Here is a 24,080-nt window from a genome sequence, read left to right on the forward strand (position 1 = left end):
GTGGGGGGGGGGGGGGGTAGCGTCACTCAGACCTGGTTGCTAGACGCAGCGAAAGGAGCCCGAGCACAGCTGCACAGCTGACTGGCCATCACTGGGAAAACAGAAGAGAAAGAGAGAGATAAAGAGCGGGCGGGGGGGGGGGGGGTTAAAACAATTATCCCTCTGTCTCCATATCATTCTCTTTAGAGTACTGCCCAACTGGACGGAGAAGAGGGGAGAGGCGAGAACAAAACCCCCCATTTCAAAGCCTCCGCTCCGCTCCCTCCACCACAAACCAACCGCTCTGTCTGCCTCCCTCTCCTCTCCTTCCCTTCCCTCTCCTCTGCCCGACAACAGGACGCCCCTCTCCTCTCCCCATTCTTTCCCCGTCCTCTCCTCTCCTCCCCTTCTCTGCTCTCCTCTCTGCCCCACAACAGGAGTCTCTCCATCTCAGTCCGAGACAGAGGTCTGATACTAAGCCCACCACATGCAGACAGCGGGAGAGGAAAATCACCAGCGCTAGTTAGAGCAACCCAAAATATCCTTATTAATCAATAGTAATAACGGTGCTAGTGACACATATCATGTAATAACTATGTTATAATAATACCTGAACTGTAGAACTGTAGCCCTGAGGCAGCGGCTGGTTGGCTAGCCCATGTTTGGTAAATCAGCGGTGGGGATTGGGAGGGTAGTCAGTGTTGCAGTGGATCTTGATGTAACAGGCTAAGCGGTGCTCCCCTCATCTTGTGTTACTCAGTTTGCCTGCACCACCAGGACTGTGTGTGTGTGTGTGTGTGTGTTCCAGCCTCTATCCACATCCAAATCCTAATCTGGGGCGTAGCTATAATAATCACCCACCCAGCCAGCCAGCCAGGCATACAGCTCCAGAACGCCCTGAGGATATTCCTGAATCCTGGGCATATGCCTGAAAGCCCCTGGGTAATATGAGTGGATTATACTCTGCCTGTATTGTAGTGACCTGTTAGTGATGTTTACAGCAGCGTACCACTGGACAGATGCTAACGCTAGTCTCTGTGTCACTGTATACAAAACAAGAGTTAGCCTAGTTCAATGGTTCCCAATTTAGGGTATGTGTACCCTTGGGTGTACTTGGGCTATCCACAGGGGGTACTTGGGAAGACTTATAAAACCATAGGCTTACTGGTAAAATGCACATGAGAGGATACTTTGTATGTCCAAACAGAGCTAAATGTGAGTCGGGGTACAGTAACCAAAAAAGATTAGGAATCACTGGCATAGTTTATACCAACACCTTCTGGGATTATACTTAAAGCTGAGATAGGAGGACGAACCTGTGGTAGTCTAGAGTATATCACAGTGTTTCAATAAATAATATTCTACAAAGTATTGTACATAGACCAGAGGCTGTATGAATCAACCATCTCAGGTGCTAATCTAGGATTACCCCCCCCCCCCCCCCCCCCAGGTGACTAACGGTCTCTCTAGGAGCGTGAAACACTGCCCGCTCTCTTTGTATGACCAGCCCACTAATACGATTATCTTTCCCATGTAAAACTTTAAACCTGTTAGTATTGGGGGATTGACTCTTGGCTCTGGCGCAGTGTTACTTTTTCCTGTTTAACTGTTGCCAACTGCATTTTGGTGGAGCATTTTCTTTCAGGCACATTTCTGTTAGAGTAGATATTTGTGAACATTGCACAAAATAAACACTGGATTTGATTACTGATGAATTAGCGCACTGTCAAACTCAGATTCAACTGCAAACTTGTTTTCACAATCTTGAACCCAAAATGATGCAAAGTCTCAATTAGATAGGCCTAAACGCCAAATGTATCCAAGCCATGCCAGATGTGACACTATGTGCAAACCACATTTTAACTGCAAACCCCATTCCATCTCTGCTAATGCAACTGGTAAAACAAAGAGTTCAACAGTTCAGTCAACCTAGGATAGCGTTGTCCTGTGACATTTCTCCCATTTCTAGCAGCAACAAGTGAAGCGGTACACCATCCTGGACCCTGGTCTACACAGAGGCTGCTATTCCCTACGTTGTGCTTTTCCAATGAGACAGCGGGCCGCCAGTGTATAACGTTAATGTTCGCTCTAGTGTTATTATATCACATCACTAAAGACTTGTGGCCTGCAGAATCAACAACCTGCATCATTTGAGACTGCTGCTTTGTTAGTCGGTGTTAAAGTTCACAGTTAGCCATTGTTATGTAAATGCCAGCTGAAAAGTACCCAGGACCTTGCCTTGGCTCCAAGTCAGAGTAGATCTGCTGGAGCCATGGCCCAGTAAGACACGGGTGCTGGCCCGTGTAGATGGGAAACAGAGCCTTTTGGGTGAAACACTGGAGTAAATAAATCATAATTGGAAATACGCAATAGGGCACTACTTTTTACACACATACATTATGTTCTCCTATCGTCGTGGGGACCTAAAATTAATTTCCATTCAAAATCCTATTTCCCTAACCATAAGCCTTACCATAACCATAACCATAACCCAATCCTTAAACCTTACTCCTAACCATAAACTTAACCCCTTACCCTAACCATAACCCCTAAGCTTAAAATAGCCTGTCCCCATGAGGGAGAATTTTCCTTGTTTTAACTTTAGGTCCCCACAAGGATCGAAGAACCAACCAACAGACAGACACTCATGTGTAATTTGGCAATGTCATAATATAATCAAAACTGATTATGATCCATAAAATATGCTGCCCGATGTAAGACATATTTAAACCCACAATCCTAATTCATGTCAGTCAGCAATCATCTCTAAATGGGCCTTATCTTCACCATCACCAGTCAACATCAGGATAAGTATTTCCCTTTTCCCCTCTGTTCGTGACCCTCCGTGACCCTCCTGGCTCCCAATCCCCCTTAGACCCCCCCCCCCTCCTGCGCTAGCGTCCAACGGCGAGCTCAGTTTAAATATCACTAATTCTCTTACGCAATGGAATTACCATTTGATATCAAATAAAACTCCTGATTCAGGCAACAGCAGCAGCCCCGGATAGAAACAACGGCCCACTTTCATTCCCTCTTTTCCTAACACCACAACATTTGAGTTTTGTTAACAATACGTGCGTTGTGTTAGCTACTGACTTAGATCTTTAATGATCCTGGCAAGGAAACACTTCTGTTGTTGCTGCTGCTGCGGATTCTTGAAAAGTGCAGAACTGGTACTTTTTAATGATTTGACTCTGTCAAAATGAAATTAATGATCTTCTTTATGGATATCATGGAGGCCTAGCTAAGCTAAAAATAAGCTAAACCATATGCAGACCAGATCTGGCATTTCACAGCACTGTACTCTCTCTCACACTATGTAGCCTAAAGAAAATGAATGTTGCCTAACACTCATTGACATTTCTTCAATCACAACCACTTGGTAGGCTAAATTAGATAACAAATACTAGATAGAGTCCAAATAATAAATCAGTGTGTTTTCTGGTTTGACTGGTTTGTAATGAAATACAGTGCATTTGGAAAGTATTCAGACCTCTTGACTTTTTCAACATTTTGTTACATTGCAGGCTGATTCTAAAATGGATTAAATCGTTTTTCCCCCTCGTCAATCAACACACAATACCCCATAATGACAAAGCGAAAACGGGTTTTTAGAAATGTTTGCAAATGTATAACCCTCCCCGCAAATATCACTGTTAAATAAGTATTCAGACCCTCTACTCAGTACTTTGTTGAAGCATCCCGGACAGCGATTACAACCTTGAGTCTTCTTGGGTATGATGCTACAAGCTTGGCACACCTGTATTTGGAGAGTTTCTCCCATTTTTCTCTGCAGATCCTCTTAAGCTCCATCAGGTTGGATGGGGAGCGTCGCTGCACAGCTATTTTCAGGTCTCTCCAAAGATGTTCGATCAGGTTCAAGTCCGGGCTCTGGCTGAGCCACTCAAGGACATTCAGTGACTTGTCCCGATGCCACTCCTACGTTGTCTTGGCTGTGTACTAAGGGTCGTTGTCCTGTTGGAAGTTGAACCTTCGTTCCAGTCTGAGGTCCTAAGTGCTCTGGAGCATGTTTTCCTCAAGGATCTCTCTCTACATTGCTCCGTTCAACTTTCCCTCAATCCTGACTAGTCTCACTGCCGCTGAAAAACATCCCCTAAGCATGATGCTTCCAGCACCATGCTTCACTGTAGGGATGGAGCCAGGTTTCCTCCAGATGTGATGCTTGGCATTCCAGCCAAAGAGTTCAATCTTGGTTTCATCAGACCAGAGAATCTTGTTTCTCATGGTCTGAGATTCTTTAGGTGCCTTTTGGCAAACTCCCATCTATTAGGTGAAATACCAGTGTGTCATCACAGCAGAAATATTTGTGAACTGTTGCCACAAGAAAATGGCAACCAGTGAAGAATTGACACCATTGTAAATACAACCCATATTTATGTTTTATTATTTTCCCTTTTGTACTTTAACTATTTGCACAACTTTGCAACACTGTATATAGCCACAATATGACATTTGAAATGTCTCTTTTCCTTTGGAACATTTGTGAGTATAATGTTTACTGCTGCCGCCACCATGCTTCACCGTAGGGATGGTGCCAGGTTTCCTCCAGATGTGATGCTTGTCATTCAGGCCAAAGAGTTCAATCTTGGTTTCATCAGACCAGAGAATCTTGTTTCTCATGGTCTGAGAGTCTTTAGGTTCCTTTTGGCAAACTCCAAGCAGGCTGTCATGTGCCTTTTACTGAGGAGTGGCTTCCATCTGGCCACTTTACCATAAAGGCCTTATTGGTGGAGTGCTGCAGAGACTGTTGTCCTTCTGGAAGGTTCTCCCATCTTCACAGAGGAATTCTGGAGCTCTGTCAGAGTGACCACCGGGCTCGTTGGTCACCTCCCTGACTGATGGAGGCCACTGTGTCCTTGGGGACCTTCAAGGATGCAGACATTTTTTGGGACCCTAACCCAAATCTGTGCCTTGACATAATCCTGTCTCGGAGCTCTATGGACAATTCCTTTGACCTCATGGCATGATTTTTGCTCTGACATGCACTGTCAACTGTGGGACCTTATATAGACAGGTGTGTGCCTTTCCAAATCATCCCCAATCAATTGAATTTACGACAGGTGGACTCCAATCAAGTTGTTGTCAAGGCTCAGTAGAAGACCCAGATGCAGACAGTTTCGAAGTAACAAAAGTTTAATACAAAAACAGGAGGCAGGCAAACGACAGGTCAAGGGCAGGCAGAGGTCAGTAATCCAAAGCAGAGTCCGGACGGTACAGAACGGCAGGCAGGCTCAGTGTAGGCCGGGAAAAAAACGGGAAAAAAGGAACTAGAGAAAGACAGGAGCACGGGAAAACCGCTGGTAGGCTTGACGAAACCAAACGAACTGGCAACAGACAAACAGAGAACACAGGTATAAATACACTGGGGATAATGGGGAAGACGGGCAACACCTGAAGGGGGGTGGAGACACAAAGACAGGTGAAACAGATCAGGGTGTGACAGTTGTAGAAATATCAAGGATGATCAATGGAAACAGGATGCAGCTAAGCTGCTAAGCAGGATTCTACAAAGCCATTTTGGGTTTACTACCTTTTTATTTGTGCATTTTTATTGTTCAGAAATGTGGGGGGTACTCTCTTCGTTCGCTGGACTTTATCCTGCTAACTGTTCCAAATGTCCGAACTGAATTTGGTAAAAGGGCTTTTATGTACTCTGCGCCATCGTCTTGGAACACCTTACAAAATACTTTTAAACTGGAGGAACTTGTCCCAATTGGTGTTTTTAAATCACTGATGAAGGATTTTGAGGCTGATTCCCAGACCTGTCAATGTTTTTAATTTGCTGTTTTATACTCTTGTGAATTCAATGGTTTTTACTAGATTACATGTAGATTTTCATGTTGTCTGTCTGTCATTTTTTTGTAATAAGTTGGTGCTGCCTATCTTGGCCAGGGCGCTCTTGAAAAGGAGATTTTAATCTCAATGAGCCCTTCCTGGTTAAATAAAGTTTTTTTTTTTTTTTAAAGATCAATTTCGTGTCTCATAGCAAAGGGACGGAATACTTACGTAAATAAGGTGTCTGTTTTTTATTCGTAATAAATTTGCAAAAATGTATAAAAACCTCTTTTTGCTTTGTTATTATAGGGTATTTTGTGTAGATTGATGAAATAAAAAAAATAATTGTATACATTTTAGAATAAGGCTGTAATGTAACAAAATGTGGAAAAGGGGAAGGGGTCTGAATACTTTCCGAATGCACTGTACAGTACACAAATAAAGGCATTTTTTGATCATCAGGAAGAAGAAGGCATCTGTCCTGACTGGTAGCTAGTAGCTACAACACCAGGGTTGCCTTCCAAATGGCACCATATTCCCTACATAGTGCACTACTTTTGATGAGAGCCCTATGGGCCCTGGTCAAAAGTAGTCCACTATATAGGGAATAGGGTGCCATTTTGGATGCATACCAAAAGGCTGGAGGAAGACAGTTTCCCAGTTAACAGTTTGGTGTCAATCCTGTTCATGGATTGGGGGGAGGGAGAGAGCGAGCGAACCTAAACAGAGTGTATACAGTGGCGGAATACCTGACCACTGTGACTGACCTCAAATTAAGGAAAGCTTTGACTATGTACAGACTCATTGAGCATAGCCTTGCTATTGAGAGAGGCCGCCGTAGGCAGACCTGGCTTTCAAGAGAAGACAGGCTATGTACACACTGCCCACAAAATGAGGTGGAAACTGAGTTGGACTTCCTAACCTCCTGCCAAATGTATGACCATATTAGAGACACATATTTCCTTCAGATTACATAGACCCACAAAGAATTTAAAAAACAAATCCAATTTAAACTCCCTTCTATTGTGTGAAATACCACAGTGTGCCATCACAGCAGAAAGATTTGTGAACTGATGCCACAAGAAAAAGGCAACCAGTGAAGAACAAACACCATTGTAAATACAACCCATATTTGTTTATTTATTTTCCCTTTTATACTTGAACTATTTGCACATTGTTACACCACTGTACAAAGCTATAATATGACATTTTAAATGTCTCTTATCCTTTGGGACTTTTGTGAGTATAATGTTTACTGTTCATTTTTTTATTTAACTTATTATCTATATCACTTGCTTTGGCAATGTAAACATATGTTTCCCATGCCAATAAAGCCCTTTGTATTCGAGAGAGAGAGAAGCATGGGACAGAGACAAGACCAGGGCTTTGACGACACAGATGAAGAGCCCTAATCAGGAAATTGAAGTTGTCTATAGCTACTTCAAGAAAGAAAAAGCTAACAGGCAACAACAGTCAAGTCTAGATCCATGTTATCCAACAGTTTGCCTAACGAGCTTGGACAATTCTATGCAGAAAGGTTAGTGCAATTCTTATAAAGAATGTGTAATGGGCGTTGCCAAAGCGTTTCGCAGTCAAAATATCTACAGGCCGGCTAGCGGACAGACATACGCTCACATTCAAACAATTTTGTGGCAATGACAACATCTGACATTCATCATCATAGCTCTGGGCGCTGCAATAGTTTCTGGAACTGAACCCTGACAAGGAATGAAGGACAAATTGGTGTCGGTTACTTATTCCTACATTATATAGTGATGAACTATGAATGTTTCTTACAGTTTTATCTGTCTACCTATAAACCTAAGCCTATTTACGCAGCTTATGAACGCTTTTCCTTAGCGGTGGTGAAAGTAGGAATCAATGTCAAAAAGGTATTCAGGAGACAGTGAGCGTGCCATGATCCCGGTGGAGGCTGGTGGGAGGAGCTAGAGGAGGACAGGCTCATTGTACTGGCTGGAATGGAATTCAGGGAACAGTATCAAACAGATCAAACATATGAAAAACACGTTTGACTCCATTCCATTGATTCTATTCCAGCCATTACAATGAGCCTGTCCTCCTATAGCTCATCCCAACAGCCTCCACTGCATGATCCATCCGTAAAACAATCCTAGAAAACTGGAAACAAAAAGGAATCTAGGAATAACCCAAAACTGGAAACAAAAAGGAATCTAGGAATAACCCACAAACTTGTGTCTGGAGACACTATTTGAAATCAATTTTTGATTGAACTTGCCTGTTGCAATGGAACCAATAGAATAGTTACAAAAGTGCAAACACCATCCATCTGGCACTGCATGCAGTGTAAAGTGAAATGTAATAGTATTTGAACCCAGGTCTGCCAGGTCTGCCAGAGACCCAAAGGATAACATCCCATCTAATCCCTGCCTCAAATATTCCTTCAGAGGAGCCACACCTCTGTATTGTTGCAAACCTCATTGGCCAGAGAGACCAGAAGAGGGGAGGAGCCAACTACATTCTGCCAAAACCTTTTTTATTGTTTGGCTCTGTGACATCGTCCAGCGTACCCTGCTTGGAATTGGCGCTTCCTGAGGATGTGTGTCGGTGTTTCCAATCAGCTCTCTCAACACGACACTGAGTATCTCTGAGACGCTCTTGCGAAGGCTGAAAACGGGATATGTCCCAAATGGCACCCTTTTCCCTAAAGTGCACAACTTTTGACAAGGGCCCATAGGTCCCACATGGCCAAGTCACACATGGTCATATTTCAACGCCACACTGCCAGCCCAGATCCGCTACAACTCACAGCCCCAGCCCACCCCTCTCTTTGTCTCACTCTTTCTGACAGTCTCTTTGTATGTACAGTACTAGTCAAAAGTTTGGACACAAACTCATTCAAGGGTTTTTCTTTATTTTTACTATTTTCTACATTGTAAAATAGTGAAGACATCAAAACTATGAAATAACACATATGGAATCATGTAGTAACCAACAAAGTGTTATATTTTATATTTGAGATTCTTTAAAGTAGCCACCCGTTGCCTTGATGATAGCTTTGCACACTCTTGGCATTCTCTTAACCTGCTTCATGAGGTAGTCACCTGGAATGCATTTTAATTAACAGGTGTGCCTTGTTGAAAGTTAATTTGTGGAATTTCTTTCCTTCTTAATGCGTTTCAGCCAAACAGTTGTATTGTGACATGGTAGGGATGCGGTATACAGAAGATAGCCCTATTTGGTAAAAGACCAAGTCCATATTATGGCAAGAACAGCTCAAATAAGCAAAGCAAAACGACAGTCCATCATTACATTAAGGCCAGTCAATCTGTGATTTATTTTGAATTGAAGGCACACTTAACCAGAATGGCTATCACAGCATTTTGCAGCAATATGCAATCCCATTTTTAAACAGAACAATGACCCAACAGACCTTCAGGCTGTGTAGGGGCTATTTGATCAAGGAGAGTGATGGAGAGCTGTATCAGATGACCTGGCCTCCACAATCAACAACCTCAAACCTATTGAGATGGTTTGGGATGAGTTGGACCACAGAGTGAAGGAAAAGCAGCCAACAAGTGCTCAGCATATGTGGGAACTCCTTCAAGACTGTTGGAAAAGCATTCCAGGTGAAGCTGGTTGAGAGATAGCTATACACACTCTTGGCAACCGTTCAGGCAAAGGGTGGCTACTTTGAAGAATCTCAAATATATTTTGATTTGTTCAACACTTTTTGGTTACTACATGATTCCATGTGTTATTTCATAGTTTTGATGTCTTCACAATTATTCTACAACGTAGAAAACTGTTTTTTTTTATCAAGAAAAACCCTTGAATGAGTAGGTGGGTCCAAACTTTTGACTCTCGCTCTCCTGTTCTGTCTAACCCCACTGAGAGTGAGGGGCCCTGGCTGCAACATGTCAACTGATTGTGTTTCAGTAGTTTTTCAGACTCAGGTCCATCTGGACAGAACACTTCTAAACACCTCGTTTACAGTAGTTTAAGTGACATAAGTTGAACGTATTTATCAAAGACATGACAATGATTGATCTAAGAATTGAGCAACATTCACAACTATCCGTTACCTTCCTTGTCCTTTTCCCCTAACCACTGCACCACATTGCTAACAAACCCATGCTGCCACACTCGGTCAACAACATGTTATCTATCTATCTCTATCCACACCCTCTCATCAGTAGGGTAGGGTACAGCACTAGACCTCAACAACAATCTCATTCACATTGAGTGAATTAGCTCATGAGGAATTACTTAAAAACACCCACAAACATATTTTGCTCAACTGCTCCCATAGCAACGGTCGTTTTCCTTTTGTGAAATAGCAGATTGCTTATGGACAAATGTATGTAGGCTGTTCGTTCCACATATTCTATGTCCCAAATGGCACTCTATTGACTAGGGCTCATAGTGCCATTTGGGATACATCCCCATTGTTTCCCTCCAAAACTTGACAGTGTGGGAGTTACTGAGGGAGTCATCTGGCTTCAACTCTGTTGGGTTGGGTTAGGATGGGATGTTACGTTCCCCTACAATGGAGTCAGTAACATATTACAGACCACAGACTTGATTCACTTTAGACACACTAGAGTGATCTAATCAAACAGTGTCAAGTGTTTGTAATGCTGTGCGGATTCGTCAATTCAAAGTTATGACTTCAGATGATGAGGAACATTAAAAGAGTATTGCAGTGTGTAAAAAAATCTAGGTCTAAATGAAAAGTTTTGTTGGATATTAGTGTCGCACACGCAAGGCTTATTTCCCATTATTTCAAAAGGCTTAGCCTAATTCTTCTGAAACATATATAAAATTAATTAATTGACGTCATATAACATGTTTTTCAATGGCATCCAGTCCACACCCTGCTCCAGTTTTACATTTACAGTATAAAAGACGCCTTGGAACGTCTTGGTAAGCCTGTCTGAAACATTAGCAAGTTAATGCCCGTGATATACAGTACAGTTGTCTGCAGTTCATAAAAGGAATATCATCGAGTAAGACTAACTCTCCAGCACTATGTCCAAGGACATGTTGTTTTGGTTTTTGACCATAGAAATAGAATTATAGAACGTTTACTTGAATGGAGATGTTCCAATGTTCCTTCTAGAAATTATATTTCTATGTGTTTCTTTTTTTACCCCATCCACTGTTCAGCTTGTCTTCTCATGGTCATTAGTTCTCATCAAGGTTCTTGGGGCTACCTTGAGATGACCGAGGCATGGTTTATCAGACCGAACCACTGTGATCAAAGGATTAACACACCGCCGTACACTAGCACGATGCTAATCAGGTATGGACAGACTTGGCAGGCAGCTGAACACTTCGATGGAGGGGGAAGAAATGTGAAAGAATCAAAAGCTATGGGACAAAAAGTCCAGAACTCCAAATTAGATGACTGATTTTTACAGATTTTGCCATATCAGAGAGTATCAGCTGCTATTTTATGAACTTGTCGATAACGTCCTTAAAAAAAACAGTACAGGTCAACAGACCTAAACGTTGATAAGAATTGTACAGTGCATAAAAAGTTTGGAATAAGATATGGTGCGGTGCATGCATGGCTAACATTATTCAATGTCTGTAAAGAATGGGTCTGTTTTATCGTCTAGTACCAGGAAGTCTCTCTGGCTAACTGACTTACGGCTGTTTGAGCTAAGTGATAGAAGCTGAATTGGTACAGTATGAGTCACTTAGCCAGGATACATCCATGCAACGCCTCTAGAGTGCTGTGGCTGTGTTGACCAGCCCTTTCCTTTCCTTTCCTCTCCTGTAGTACAGCTTCTCTCTCTATGACTGACACACACACACACACTCACCCCCCCCCCGCCCACACACACCGTAAAATCAAACCCCAGAGCTGAAACTTGTCAAGGAGTTTCAACCTCTCTGTTTACATGTCCAGTGTCGGTTCTCCTTTGGAAACTACAGTAGTGGACCAAATCAATGTGTCAATCTAAGAATGCCAGAGTCATAACCTTGAAATAACATTACAACAAATGCTACAGAGGCTGTCGCAGCTAACATAACCTCTCACACAGTGCCCGTCGGTTGAGGATCTGTCCTCTGCCTAGACAATGCAAAGTACTTTGTAGTCTACTGCTTCATCTTAAAATGTTGTAAAACCAGCGGCTCTAAAGCGTTGCGGCCTACTGGTTCTTCTAAATGAGTAAACAGCTAAATACTGAACAAACTAATACTGTCTAATAGAAATCCACAGGACTAGACTACAGTACTGTTCTCATGCAGCTTCTTAGCCCTGCAAGGCCACACCTACAATGCGTCCCAAATGGCACCCTATTCCCTATATAGTGCACTACTTTTGATCAGGGCACATAGGCCTCTGGTCAAAAGTAATGCACTATGTAGGTAATTGGGTGCCATTTGGGACTCACACCTAGGCTTAAATGAATCCAATAAGAGTGAGTTCAGACAGAGGAATTACGCTGCTGGCTGAGTTCCGATAACTACACGAATCAACCTAAAACATAGGCCTAGAAAGACTGACTATGGTCATCTTATAACAAGATATAGGCTTGCATCCTAAACGGCAACCTATTCCCATAGGACTCTGGTCAAAAGTAGTGCACTATATAGGGAATAGGGAGCCACTTGGGATGAAACTCGTAAAAATGCAATGTTGTGTGAGAGCACTGCAAAACACAGTAATGTCTGCATCATAATGACCTTTGTTTGGATTCCTGAACTTCCAGTTGAACTGGCCAAATGAACCACAGGTCTCTGGTCTCTAGTCTAGACATCTGCCCTCTAGAGGACCCTGAGTGAAAGGTCAAGAAAAAGACAGCTGGCTTTCAACACCCCTCTGACTTCAGAAGCAAACCAGTCTAATATGTTAATACCATCCAGCTGAATGTCTTTCATTTCATAGAGTGTAGGTCTATGTCTGTGTTTAGTATTATTCATGAGACAGTGTAGACATATAGACTGTTTTAACTTAGATTTTCTGTCTGGTAACTCCAGTCTGAAACCATATTGAAAGGCCTAGCTAGCACTCAGTGAGAGATTCTGATTATTAATACACTATCAGATTGCTAAACTATTTACAGAGGCATGTGTTACTGTTAGCCGTCATTATTAGTGTTTTCCGGGAAGGATACCTTCTCTCCACGTAATCCAAGATAAGTGACGCCTGGCAAAACTCTCTTCCTCTTTTCCTTCCTTTCGACGCCACTCCTCTCCCTAAAGGTTATGTTGAGTTCTCCTCCTAGGTGACACAAAACAGACCCAGTAAGTGGGAATACGTGGGGGGGGGGTTAAGTTTTCATACAGCACCAATTAACAGAATGAACCATGGGCTAGGCTAACTGAAATGTCAGAATAAAGTGAAACTAGACCTAGCATGTTGAATTCTTTGTGCAATACTCATCATGACCCTCTCAAGACGCATTGCCTATCACCGTATTGCTATGTTTTTGTTTATTAACGAGAGGATGACAAATACAAACTGACCTTTTGGTGTTTCTACATGCAGATGAACTAACAAGCAGTGTCCGACTACAATGAATGTAATAAATGGAGAAGCCTATACTAGCCTAGTTAGTTGACCTTGACCATTCATCACACCAGTTGTTGACCTCTTCCTCGTGCCTTATCACCATAGTCATACACTGTTAAAAAAATATATATTTAAAAAACTGTTTCAACTAATTATTATTAAGTATATAGTTCCACGGCGGTTACTCAACTTTCTGGTCCATGTGTTATCTGAACCTTCAAAAAAAAAGTTGGCCCAAACTTAGCTCCAACTTGAAAAAAGGTAGGCAAAAATGATGTCAACTTAAAATGATGTGTTTGCTTAACTTCTCTGATGTCTCATATGTTCATTCACATTATAAATTATAATAACACCCCCCAAAAAAGTATGTGGAACTATTTACACACACATAGTGCTTTTAACATACAACGTTTTCAACTTAAATATTTGACACACATTGACATTGTGCATGTTCTTTTATACAGAAATTTTATTTCAACATGTCTTCACCTGGGATTTGAACTAACAACTTCTTGGTTCATGGCACTCTGAGCTTCCTGCTATACCACCATGTCTGTGCCAATTATTAGTTCATCTGACTATTCTCTAATCATTGGTTTAATTGACTTATTTCAGCATTTTTTTTTCTCTATAGTCGTCTAATGTTGGTGGGGCATGTTTTAATGTTACTCCCTAATCACTATGATAAATACAATAAATTGAGTGTGCTTTTAACAGAGCTGAGTGCAAAGTGTAGCAATACAGGTGAAATCAGTCACGGACACAGACATGGTGGCATAGCAGGAAGATTGGAATGCCACGAACCAGGGTCGGCTCTAGGCATAAGCGACATAAGGAACTCAATCGGGGTCTCAACTTACTTTTGAGAATTAGAATAGTAGAATAGACAAGGTGCAAGTTAGAAATGGGGTTGTTAATCAGCAGGTTCTCTTGTTTTGTCAGCCACTGAACTTGTAGTAATCATGGCCGAATACCGACTGGGCACTCAGGGCCATTGCATCATGGCGAATTGTGTATAACTGCAGGAATTTTGATTTAAAACGATCAAACAATTCTCAACCTCATGGCAAAATGTGTAGAATTAAAGGAAATTAGCTTTAAACCTACAATAATTTATCTTGGTCCCATGGTAAAATGTGTAGAATCGAATGAAATTTGCTATAAATTGGCTAAATGTTCTATGCCCCATGGCAAAATGTGTATAATTTAAAACATACATTTTTCTCTCTGCCGTCAAGAGGGGGGCCACCATTTTTTGGGGCCTGCTTGGTTGGGGGGCCGCGTAGGGCCCTTAGCGGTTGTGAGTTTAAATCCCAGGCGAAGACATGTACAGTATATTAACTACTGTATAAATGAACATGCACAATGTAATTATGTATGTCAATGTGTGCCAAATATGTATGTTGAAAATAATGCCCAAATAATAATTTCTAGTTGAATGAACATATGAGACCAATTTTCTCAAGTTTGAGCTAAATTTGGGCCGTTTTTTTTTGTTCAGGTAAAACATCAACCGAAAAGCTGAGTAAACAAAAAAATAATGTGAAACCAGTTACTTAATAATAATAATAATGAGTTGAAACAACTTCCCGCCGATTTCACACTTCAGTACGCTCAGACTGTCTGTCTCCTGTGTCAACACAATGAGTCACATTTCACACACAACTGGTAACCTACACTTCTGAGTAGTATGTCTCTATCTAGTCAAATAATAATGTTTAAAAAAAATCTAAATGGTTGTATTAATCCATCAGAATAACATTATAATAGAAGTACTTGAAAAGTGATCCAAGACCGACCAAATGGGGCAAACGTAAGAAGATTGATGATTTGACCTCAGACATGTGATTGAGAAGATGCTGCAGGTGCGACATTGGGACACATCACAGCCAGCCGCATAAACTTGACAGACCAAACCATGCCATTGCTGGGTCATTGACATTCCCACTGCGATGTGTTGTTGATGGTTTCAAGTATTTTAAATATAACTGCGCTATGTAGCAAGATTGAAGGCGTTCAAAACTGTAGTTCTAGTCTGTACCGTTACCAAATTGAACATTTGCTTGATAACTGATATGCCAATGCAATTTGGATACTGATTGCCACTACGTTTGTCTAACCTTCAGCAAGCTATTGATAGCTGGGCTGGCTACATTGTAAACACGCGAAATGTTGAATAACAACTAGGTTGCTAGCTAGCTAGGTCTGAAGTGCAGTTGCAGGTAACCTTCAGCGAGTCCAGCTAGCACTCTATATTGAAGTAAATAAATATGTAAACAACGGTCATTCCGTTCGTCCAGTCCCCTAACTTATGTTCTTGACATCCCATGTTTAACCACATACGGTGAGCTATCTGTGGTGAAAAATGCATGCAATTGCAGCAGATATGAAGATCACCCAGCCAGGCTTTAAGTTGAGGCACCGTTTGCAGATGCGCCTCGCTCTCTCTCTCTCTGCCTCTGCTCTGTTTACTTCATACCAGCAGCATTCTTCAACCTCTGCCGAATATGCCTCCAGCGGACACAGCCTTCACTCGATATCCTATTTAATCCGTCGTTTTCTTGCATTAGTCTACATTTCACACATAGGCTACCGCTATCACCACCTTGAAATTACGCACTGTATAGACACTTTACCTGGGAGATGCGTCGGTCGCGTTATCGTCTGGTAGGCTATAGTTCCCTGCGTTCAGTATCTGCGGCCGAGAGAGCTCTGTGCTGTACTGTGCTGGGCATTTGCTTAGCATGCCTATTCGGGGCGGCAACTGGAGGGACGCAGGAGCAGCAGCTCTCCTTAACGCGCCCTGGTTAGCGACAGAATGAATACAGTATGCTTTTTTTTCAGCAGTGGCGCTGCTGGATGATATTGTACTGAATGGATGGCCCTGAATTTATAGACCTACTGTGCCCCTCATATTTTCTTTTTCCAATTAGTTTGCTACAAAGTGAGATTATGATAGTAGCCTAAACAGTACATTTTTAGTTTAGCCCTTATTTAAGCAGGTAAACCAATATCTAAATCCATCTGCCATGGAGTTAGGTAACAAAAAGTAGGCTAATGAAACCTTTCAATTAACGCACGCACGCACACACATTTCTGACAAAATACAGTAGGACTACACCCGCAACCCCGCATCGATGCACACTAAACACACATACGAGAATGTTCTCCTTGCTGAATGTTCACATGTGGAGAGAGTTGTTCTCTTTTTTTGCACCACTTAAAAGAACAGAGAAACCAAATGACCTCCATAATATTGACACAGATGTTGCATATAACTGAATCCCTGAAAACTGGGGGGGCTGGTATTTTCTGGCTGCCTCAACCTGTGTATTCCCACAACGGAAATCATTCCAGTAATAAAACGTCCGTGATTCACCCATTCTAACGTTTCAATATAGGTCTATTTCATAATTGATTTGTAATGGCCACTCTACCTGCTGACCCGACAATATGCTCATGTTTACAGAGGTTGTATACAAAATGGCACTTTATGGGCCCTGGTCAAAAGTAGTTCACTATAGGTAGTAGGGTGCCATTTGGGAAAGAACCAGAGAGTCCGAATTAACTTCAAATGACTTACTTGATGCTTATCTGCTCCCTTTAAAGCTAGTCATTGTTTCAGTCTGTGCCCAATGGCCCATAGTCATCTCCTGCAGGCCATTATATGTAAGAACAGCATTAACGGAAAGTCATAGTGTGTGTGTGTCTGTGTCTGTGTGTGTGTGTGATGAGGGACCATCCAGTCTCAATGGTCTCTACTGTAGTAACATTCAAAAGTTTGGACACACCTATTCATTCCAGGGTTTTACTTTATTTAAACTATTATTCTGCATTGCAGAATAATAGTGAAGACATCAAAACTATGAAATAACACATATGAATCATGTAGTAACCAAAAAAGTTTTAAACAAATCAAAATATATTTTATATTTGAGATTCTTTAAAGTAGCCACCCTTTACCTTGATGACAGCTTTGCACACTCTTGGCATTCTCTCAACCAGCTTCATGAGGTAGTCACATGGAATGCATTTCAATAAACAGGTGTGCCTTGTTAAAAGTTAATTTGTGGAATTTCTTTCCTTCTAAATGCGTTTGAGCCAATCAGTTGTGTTGTAACAAGGTAGGGGTGGTATACAGAAGATAGCCCTATTTGGTAAAAGACCAAGTCCATATTATGGAAAGAACAGCTCAAATAAGCAAAGAAAAACGATCATTGCTTTTAGACATGAAGGTCAGTCCGGAACATTTCTTCAAGTGCAGTCACAAAAACCCATCAAGCGCTATGATGAAACTGGCTCTCATGAGGACCGTCACAGGAAAGAAAGAGCCAGAGTTACCTCGGCTGCGGAGGATAAGTTCATTAGAGTTACCAGCCTCAGAAATTGCAGCCCAAATAAATGCTTCAGAGTTCAAATAACAGACACATATCAACATCAACTGTTCAGAAGAGACTGTGTGAATCAGGCCTTCATGGTCAAATTGCTGCAAAGAAACCACTACTAAAGGACACCAATAAGAAGAAGAGACTTGCATGGGCCAAGAAACACAAGTAATGGACATTAGACCGGTGGAAATCTGTCCTTTGGTCTGATGAGTCCAAATTTGGATTATCTCTGAAAGGATTATCTCTGAAAGTGTGGTTCCTACTGTGAAACATGGAGGAGGAGGTGTGATTGTGTGGGGGTGATTTGCTGGTGACACTGTCGGTTATTTATTTAGGATTCAAGGCACACTTAACCAGCATGGCTACCACAGCATTCTGCAGCGATACGCCATCAAATCAAATCAAATCAAATGTATTTATATAGCCCTTCGTACATCAGCTGATATCTCAAAGTGCTGTACAGAAACCCAGCCTAAAACCCCAAACAGCAAGCAATGCAGGTGTAGAAGCACGGTGGCTAGGAAAAACTCCCTAGAAAGGCCAATACCTAGGAAGAAACCTAGAGAGGAACCAGGCTATGTGGGGTGGCCAGTCCTCTTCTGGCTGTGCCGGGTGGAGATTATAACAGAACATGGTCAAGATGTTCAATGTTCATAAATGACCAGCATGGTCGAATAATAATAAGGCAGAACAGTTGAAACTAGAGCAGCAGCACAGTCAGGTGGAAGTTGAAACTGGAGCAGCAGCATGGCCAGGTAGACTGGGGACAGCAAGGAGTCATCATGTCAGGTAGTCCTGGGGCATGGTCCTAGGGCTCAGGTCAGTTGAAACTGGAACAGCAGCATGGCCAGGTGGACTGGGGACAGCAAGGAGTCATCATGTCAGGTAGTCCTGGGGCATGGTCCTAGGGCTCAGGTCCTCCGAGAGAGAGAAAGAAAGAGAGAAGGAGAGAATTAGAGAACGCACACTTAGATTCACTCAGGACACCGAATAGGACAGGAGAAGTACTCCAGATATAACAAACTGACCCCAGCCCCCCGACACAGCCCCGCCATCCCATCTGGTTTGCGCTTAGTGGGACAACATGATTCCAAATGTGTTATTTCATAGTTTTGATGTCTTCACTATTATTCTACAATGTAGAAAAGAGTGAAAAATAAGGAAAAAACCTTGAATGAGTAGGTGTGTTCCAACTTTTGACTGGTACTGTATGTGTGTTCAATAAAGCCCTTATAAATAATTACTGTAGGACTATACCACAGCTGTATAGATAAAGCCACTGCTGTACAGATGATCAAACCTTTTGAGTAACATGTAGAGACGATGGACTTCGTAGAGACCTGGCTCTAAATAGGAGGAGAGAAGTTGGAGATGGTATCCTGAACAGAGGAGAAGAGATGTAGGATATGTAATCTCGTCCACCAGCTGGCTCTAGCAATTGAGCTTGGGGACGAGGTGATAGGATATAGGATTATCAAGTCATAATGTCTTCTTTATTATCAGTTCCAGTACATGCTGTTGCTTATATAATACAAAACTATGTACAGTGTATCAATTATAAGATTGATAAAATCATGTCACCACATTATCAGTGAACGTCATTGGTTTGCTTTGAACCAATCTGTTACTCTTTGTTGAGTGTTCAGCATGCTATGTTTTTTTGTCTCTTTCCATCTGCACTCTGTTTCATGTTGTTATAACCTGTTCCTCCAGTGACGTGTGGTGAGGTTGGTGACTGGGTAAGCATGGGCTATTATCAAATCCAGATTTACTCACAAATAAACCGTGATGAAGCCCACGTTCACCATACAACAGATATCTCCAACAACCAGTGACATACAGTGCCTTCAGAAAGTATTCACACCCCTCGACTTTTTCCACATTTTGTTGTGTAGAGATTGTGTCACTGGCCTAGACACAATACCCCATAATGTCAAAGTGGAATGGTGTTTTCAGAAATTAAAACCAGAAATTTCTTGAGTCAATAAGTATTTGTTGTGGCAAGCCTAAATACCTTCAGGAGTGTCACAAATATGCTTGGAGTCAGGAAGCAGATGCAGAAGGTGAGTTTAATAAGAAGAAAGGCCGATAAACAAAAACAGGAGACGTGTACTGAACATGAACAGAACCAATACAGCCTGATGACTAAGGCTACTGAGAGCTAAATAAAGGGAGAGTAATCAAGTTGATGATGAGATCCAGGTGTGCGTAACGATGGGGAGCAGGTGGGTGTAATGATGATGTCAGGACCGGTGGTTAGTAGATGAGTGAGTACCAGAGCGGGAGTAGGCGTGAGGAGGGGTAAAAACATGCTTAATCATATAATAAGTTGCAATAATAGTGTTTAACGTGATTTTTTTTGTGACTACCTCATCTCTGTACCTCACACATACAATTATCTGTAAGGTCCGTTTTCAGGATAAAAAGGAAACGGAATAGAGCTAACCACAGGCATAATTCTAGCGGAAAATCTGGTTTAGTCTGCTTTCCAACAGACAGAGACAAATTCACCTTTCAGCAGGACAATAACCTAAAACACAAGGCTACATATACACTGGAGTTGCTTACCAAGACAACATTGAATGTTCCTGAGTGGCCTAGTTGAAAATCTATGGCAAGACTTGAAAATGGCTGTCTAGCAATGATTAACAACCAACTTGACAGAGCTGGAATAATTTTTAAAAGAATAATGGGCAAATATTATACATTCCAGGTGTGAAAAGCTCTTAGAGACTTACCCAGAAAGACTCTCAGCTATAATCACTGCCAAAGGTGATTCTAACCAGGTAGAACCCATTTGAGTTCTGTGTAGAACCCTTTACACAGAGGGTTCTACATGGAACCCAAAATAGTTCTATATGGAACCAAAAAGGGTGCTCTATGGGGACAGCCGAAGAAGAACCCTTTTGGAACTCTTTTTTTCTAAGAGTGTTTAATGAATAGGGTGCCATTTGAGACACAACTCTGATATTTCTTATCTTAGTGGGCTGACTGCTGGACCTGGAGAAAGGTAGGTAGGCGGTGTGACTGCAGGTTTCTGATACACATCCAGGTAGTAGGCATTCAGCTCACATCCAATCTTCCTGAATTATATTTGTGAAGTAAATAGAAAATTGCTGGTATGAATGATCATCTCTTTGGAGATTATTCTCTTTGGTTCCTTTGTCCTCTGACATAAAACAGCTACATTTGAACTGGGTTTTCGACCAAAGTTTTATCAAAGTTTACAACTAATGACTATAGAAATGTGTCCCAAATGGCAATCTATTCCCTATATAGTGCTCACATTTCACCAGGGCCCGACGGTCAAAAGTAGTGCACGAAATAGGGAATAAGGTGCCATTTGAGTCATATTTAGGGTCTTCATTTAAGGCTGGGCCTGTGCCAAACACACCAGAACAGGAAAAGAGGCTTGCTGCTGTATGAGATAAAAATACGATCAGAGGCCAACAGGGTATAGTACTGTTAGCTAGTGTGGCCACTGTACAACACAAAGCTTGGTACAGGATAAAGTGGATATTATATTTGATCTGGCGTAGCTCAGTGCCACCTCGCATGTATGTTTATTCTCTCCCTTTGATCTGCCTCGATCAGTTCTGGGCCCATGTTGATCTAGAATCAGGTCCCCCCCCCCTGTCCATAATCTTATTAATTATGATCTCGAAGACAAAACTGATCCTAGATCAGCATTCTAAGAACACCACCCCTGGCTATTGGTCATCAGAAATCGTAAAAAATCTTAATTAGCCTAAGCCTTCTGTTTTGATACTCAAAAACATGAAGAAAAAAATATGCAACCCAACGTCAACATTCTAGTATTCGGTTGACATACAGTGCATTCGGAAAGTATTCCGACCCCTTGATTTTTCCCCACATTTTGTTACGTTGCAGCCTTATTTTCAAATGGATTAAATAAAACATTATCCTCATCAATCTACACACAATACTCCATAATGACAAGGCAAAACAGGTTTAGACATTTTTGTAAATGTGTAAAAATAAAAAAACTGAAAGATCACATTTACAGTAGTCAGAAGTTTACATACACCTTAGCCAAATACATTTAAACTCTGTTTTTCACAATTCCTGACAATTAATCCTAGTAAAAATGCCCTGTCTTAGGTCAGTTAGGACCACCACTTTATTTTAAGAATGTGAAATGTCAGAATAATAGTAGAGAGAATGATTTATTTCAGCTTTTATTTCTTTCATCACATTCCCAATGGGTCAGAAGTTTACATACACTCAATTAGTATTTGGTAGCATTACTTTTCAATTGTTTAACTTGGGTCAAACATTTCGGGTAACCTTCCACAAGCTTCCCACAATAAGTTGGGTGAATTTTGGCCCATTCCTCCTGACAGCTGGTGTAACTGAGTCAGGGTTGTAGGCCTCCTTGCTCACAAACACTTTTTCAGTTCTACCCACACATTTTCTATAGGATTGTGGTCAGGACTTTGTGATGGCCACTCCAATACCTTGACTTTGTTGTCCTTAAGCCATTTTGCCATAACTTTGGAAGTCTGCTTGGGGTCATTGTCCATTTGGAAGACCCATTTGGAAGACCAAGCTTGAACTTCCTGACTGATGTCTTGAGATGTTGCTTCAATATATCCACATCATTTTCCTTTCTCATGATGCCATCTATTTTGTGAAGTGCACCAGTCCCTCCTGCAGCAAAGCACCCCCACAACATGATGCTGCCACACCTGTGCTTCACGGTTGGGATGGTGTTCTTTGGCTTGCAAGCCTCCCTTTTATCCTCCAAACATGACGATGGTCATTATGGCCAAACAGTTCTATTTTTGTCTCATCAGACCAGAGGGCATTTCTCTAAAAAGTATGATCTTTGTCCCCATGTGCAGTTGCAAACCGTAGTCTGGCTTGTTTATGGCGGTTTTGGAGCAGTGGCTTCTTCTTTGCTGAGCGGCCTTTCAGGTTATGCCGATATAGAACTAGTTTTACTGTGGATATAGATACTTCTGTACCTGTTTCCTTCAGCATCTTCACAAGGTCCTTTGCTGTTGTTCTGGGATTGATTTGCACTTATCGCACCAAAGTACGTTCATCTCTAGGAGACAGAATGCGTCTCCTTCCTGAGCGGTATGACGGCTGCCTGGTCCCATGGTGTTTATACTTGCATTCAATTTTTTGTACAGATGAACGTGGTACCTTCAGGCGTTTGGAAATTGCTCCCAAGGATGAACCAGACTTGTGGAGGTCTACAATTTTATTTTTGAGGTCTAGGCTGATTTCTTTAGATTTTCCCATGATGTCAAGCAAAGAGGCACTGAGTTTGATGGTAGGCCTTGAAATACATCCACAGATACACCTCCAATTGACTCAAATGATGTCAATTAGCCTATCAGAAGTTTCTCAAGCCATGACATCATTTTCTGGAATTTTCCAAGCTGTTTAAAGGCACAGTTAACTTAGTGTATGTAAACTTCTGACCCACTGGAATTGTGATATAGTGAATAATAAGTTAAATAATCTGTTTGTTAACAATTGTTGGAAAAATTACTTGTGTCATGCACAAAGTAGATGTCCTGACCGACTTGCCAAAACTATAGTTTGTTAACAAGACATTTGTGGAGTGGTTGAAAAACGAGTTTTAATGACTCGAACCTAAGTGTATGTTAACTTCTGACTTCAACTGTACATAAGTATTCAGACTCAGTACTTTGTTGAAGCACCTTAGGTAGAGATTACAGCATCGAGTCAACATTTCCGTACTTCCGGCGCCGACAGAGATGGCCGCCTCGCTTCGCGTTCCTAGGAAACTAGGCAGTTTTTTGTTTTTTTACGTGTTATTTCTTACACTAGTACCCCAGGTCATCTTAGGTTTCATTACATACAGCCGAGAAGAACTACTGAATATAAGATCAGCGTCAACTCACCATCAGTACGACCAAGAATATGTTTTTCGCGATGCGGATCCTGTGTTCTGCCTTACAACCAGTGTAACGGAGTGGATTACATGCAGCGACCCAAAAAAACGACTCAGAAAAAGAGGGAAACGAAGCGGTCTTCTGGTCAGACTCCGGAGACGGGCACATCGTGCACCACTCCCTAGCATTCTTCTTGCCAATGTCCAGTCTCTTGACAACAAGGTTGATGAAATCCGAGCAAGGGTAGCATTCCAGAGGGACATCAGAGAATGTAACGTTCTCTGCTTCACGGAAACATGGCTAACTGGAGAGACGCAATCCGAAGCGGTGCAGCCAGCGGGTTTCTCCACGCATCGCGCCGACAGAAACGAACATCTTTCTGGTAAGAAGAGGGGCGGGGGCGTATGCCTTATGGCCAACGTGACATGGTGTGATGAAAGAAACATACAGGAACTCAAATCCTTCTGTTCACCTGATTTAGAATTCCTCACAATCAAATGTAGACCGCATTGTCTACCA

At 41.9% G+C, this 24,080-nt stretch overlaps 1 long non-coding RNA gene across 1 annotated transcript; it reads right to left on the minus strand.

The window, feature by feature from the left end:
* Nucleotides 1-8: 8 nt before the first annotated feature.
* On the minus strand, nt 9-16,190 carry LOC109909524 (uncharacterized). Its single transcript, XR_002257765.2, has 3 exons — nt 15,919-16,190; nt 12,885-12,991; nt 9-91 (listed from the first exon to the last, which is right to left on the minus strand). It is a non-coding gene; the product is annotated as an uncharacterized LOC109909524 (long non-coding RNA).
* Nucleotides 16,191-24,080: the final 7,890 nt, after the last annotated feature.

This window comes from Oncorhynchus kisutch, linkage group LG18 (assembly GCF_002021735.2).
Source record: "Oncorhynchus kisutch isolate 150728-3 linkage group LG18, Okis_V2, whole genome shotgun sequence".
Taxonomy (NCBI): Eukaryota; Metazoa; Chordata; class Actinopteri; order Salmoniformes; family Salmonidae; genus Oncorhynchus; species Oncorhynchus kisutch.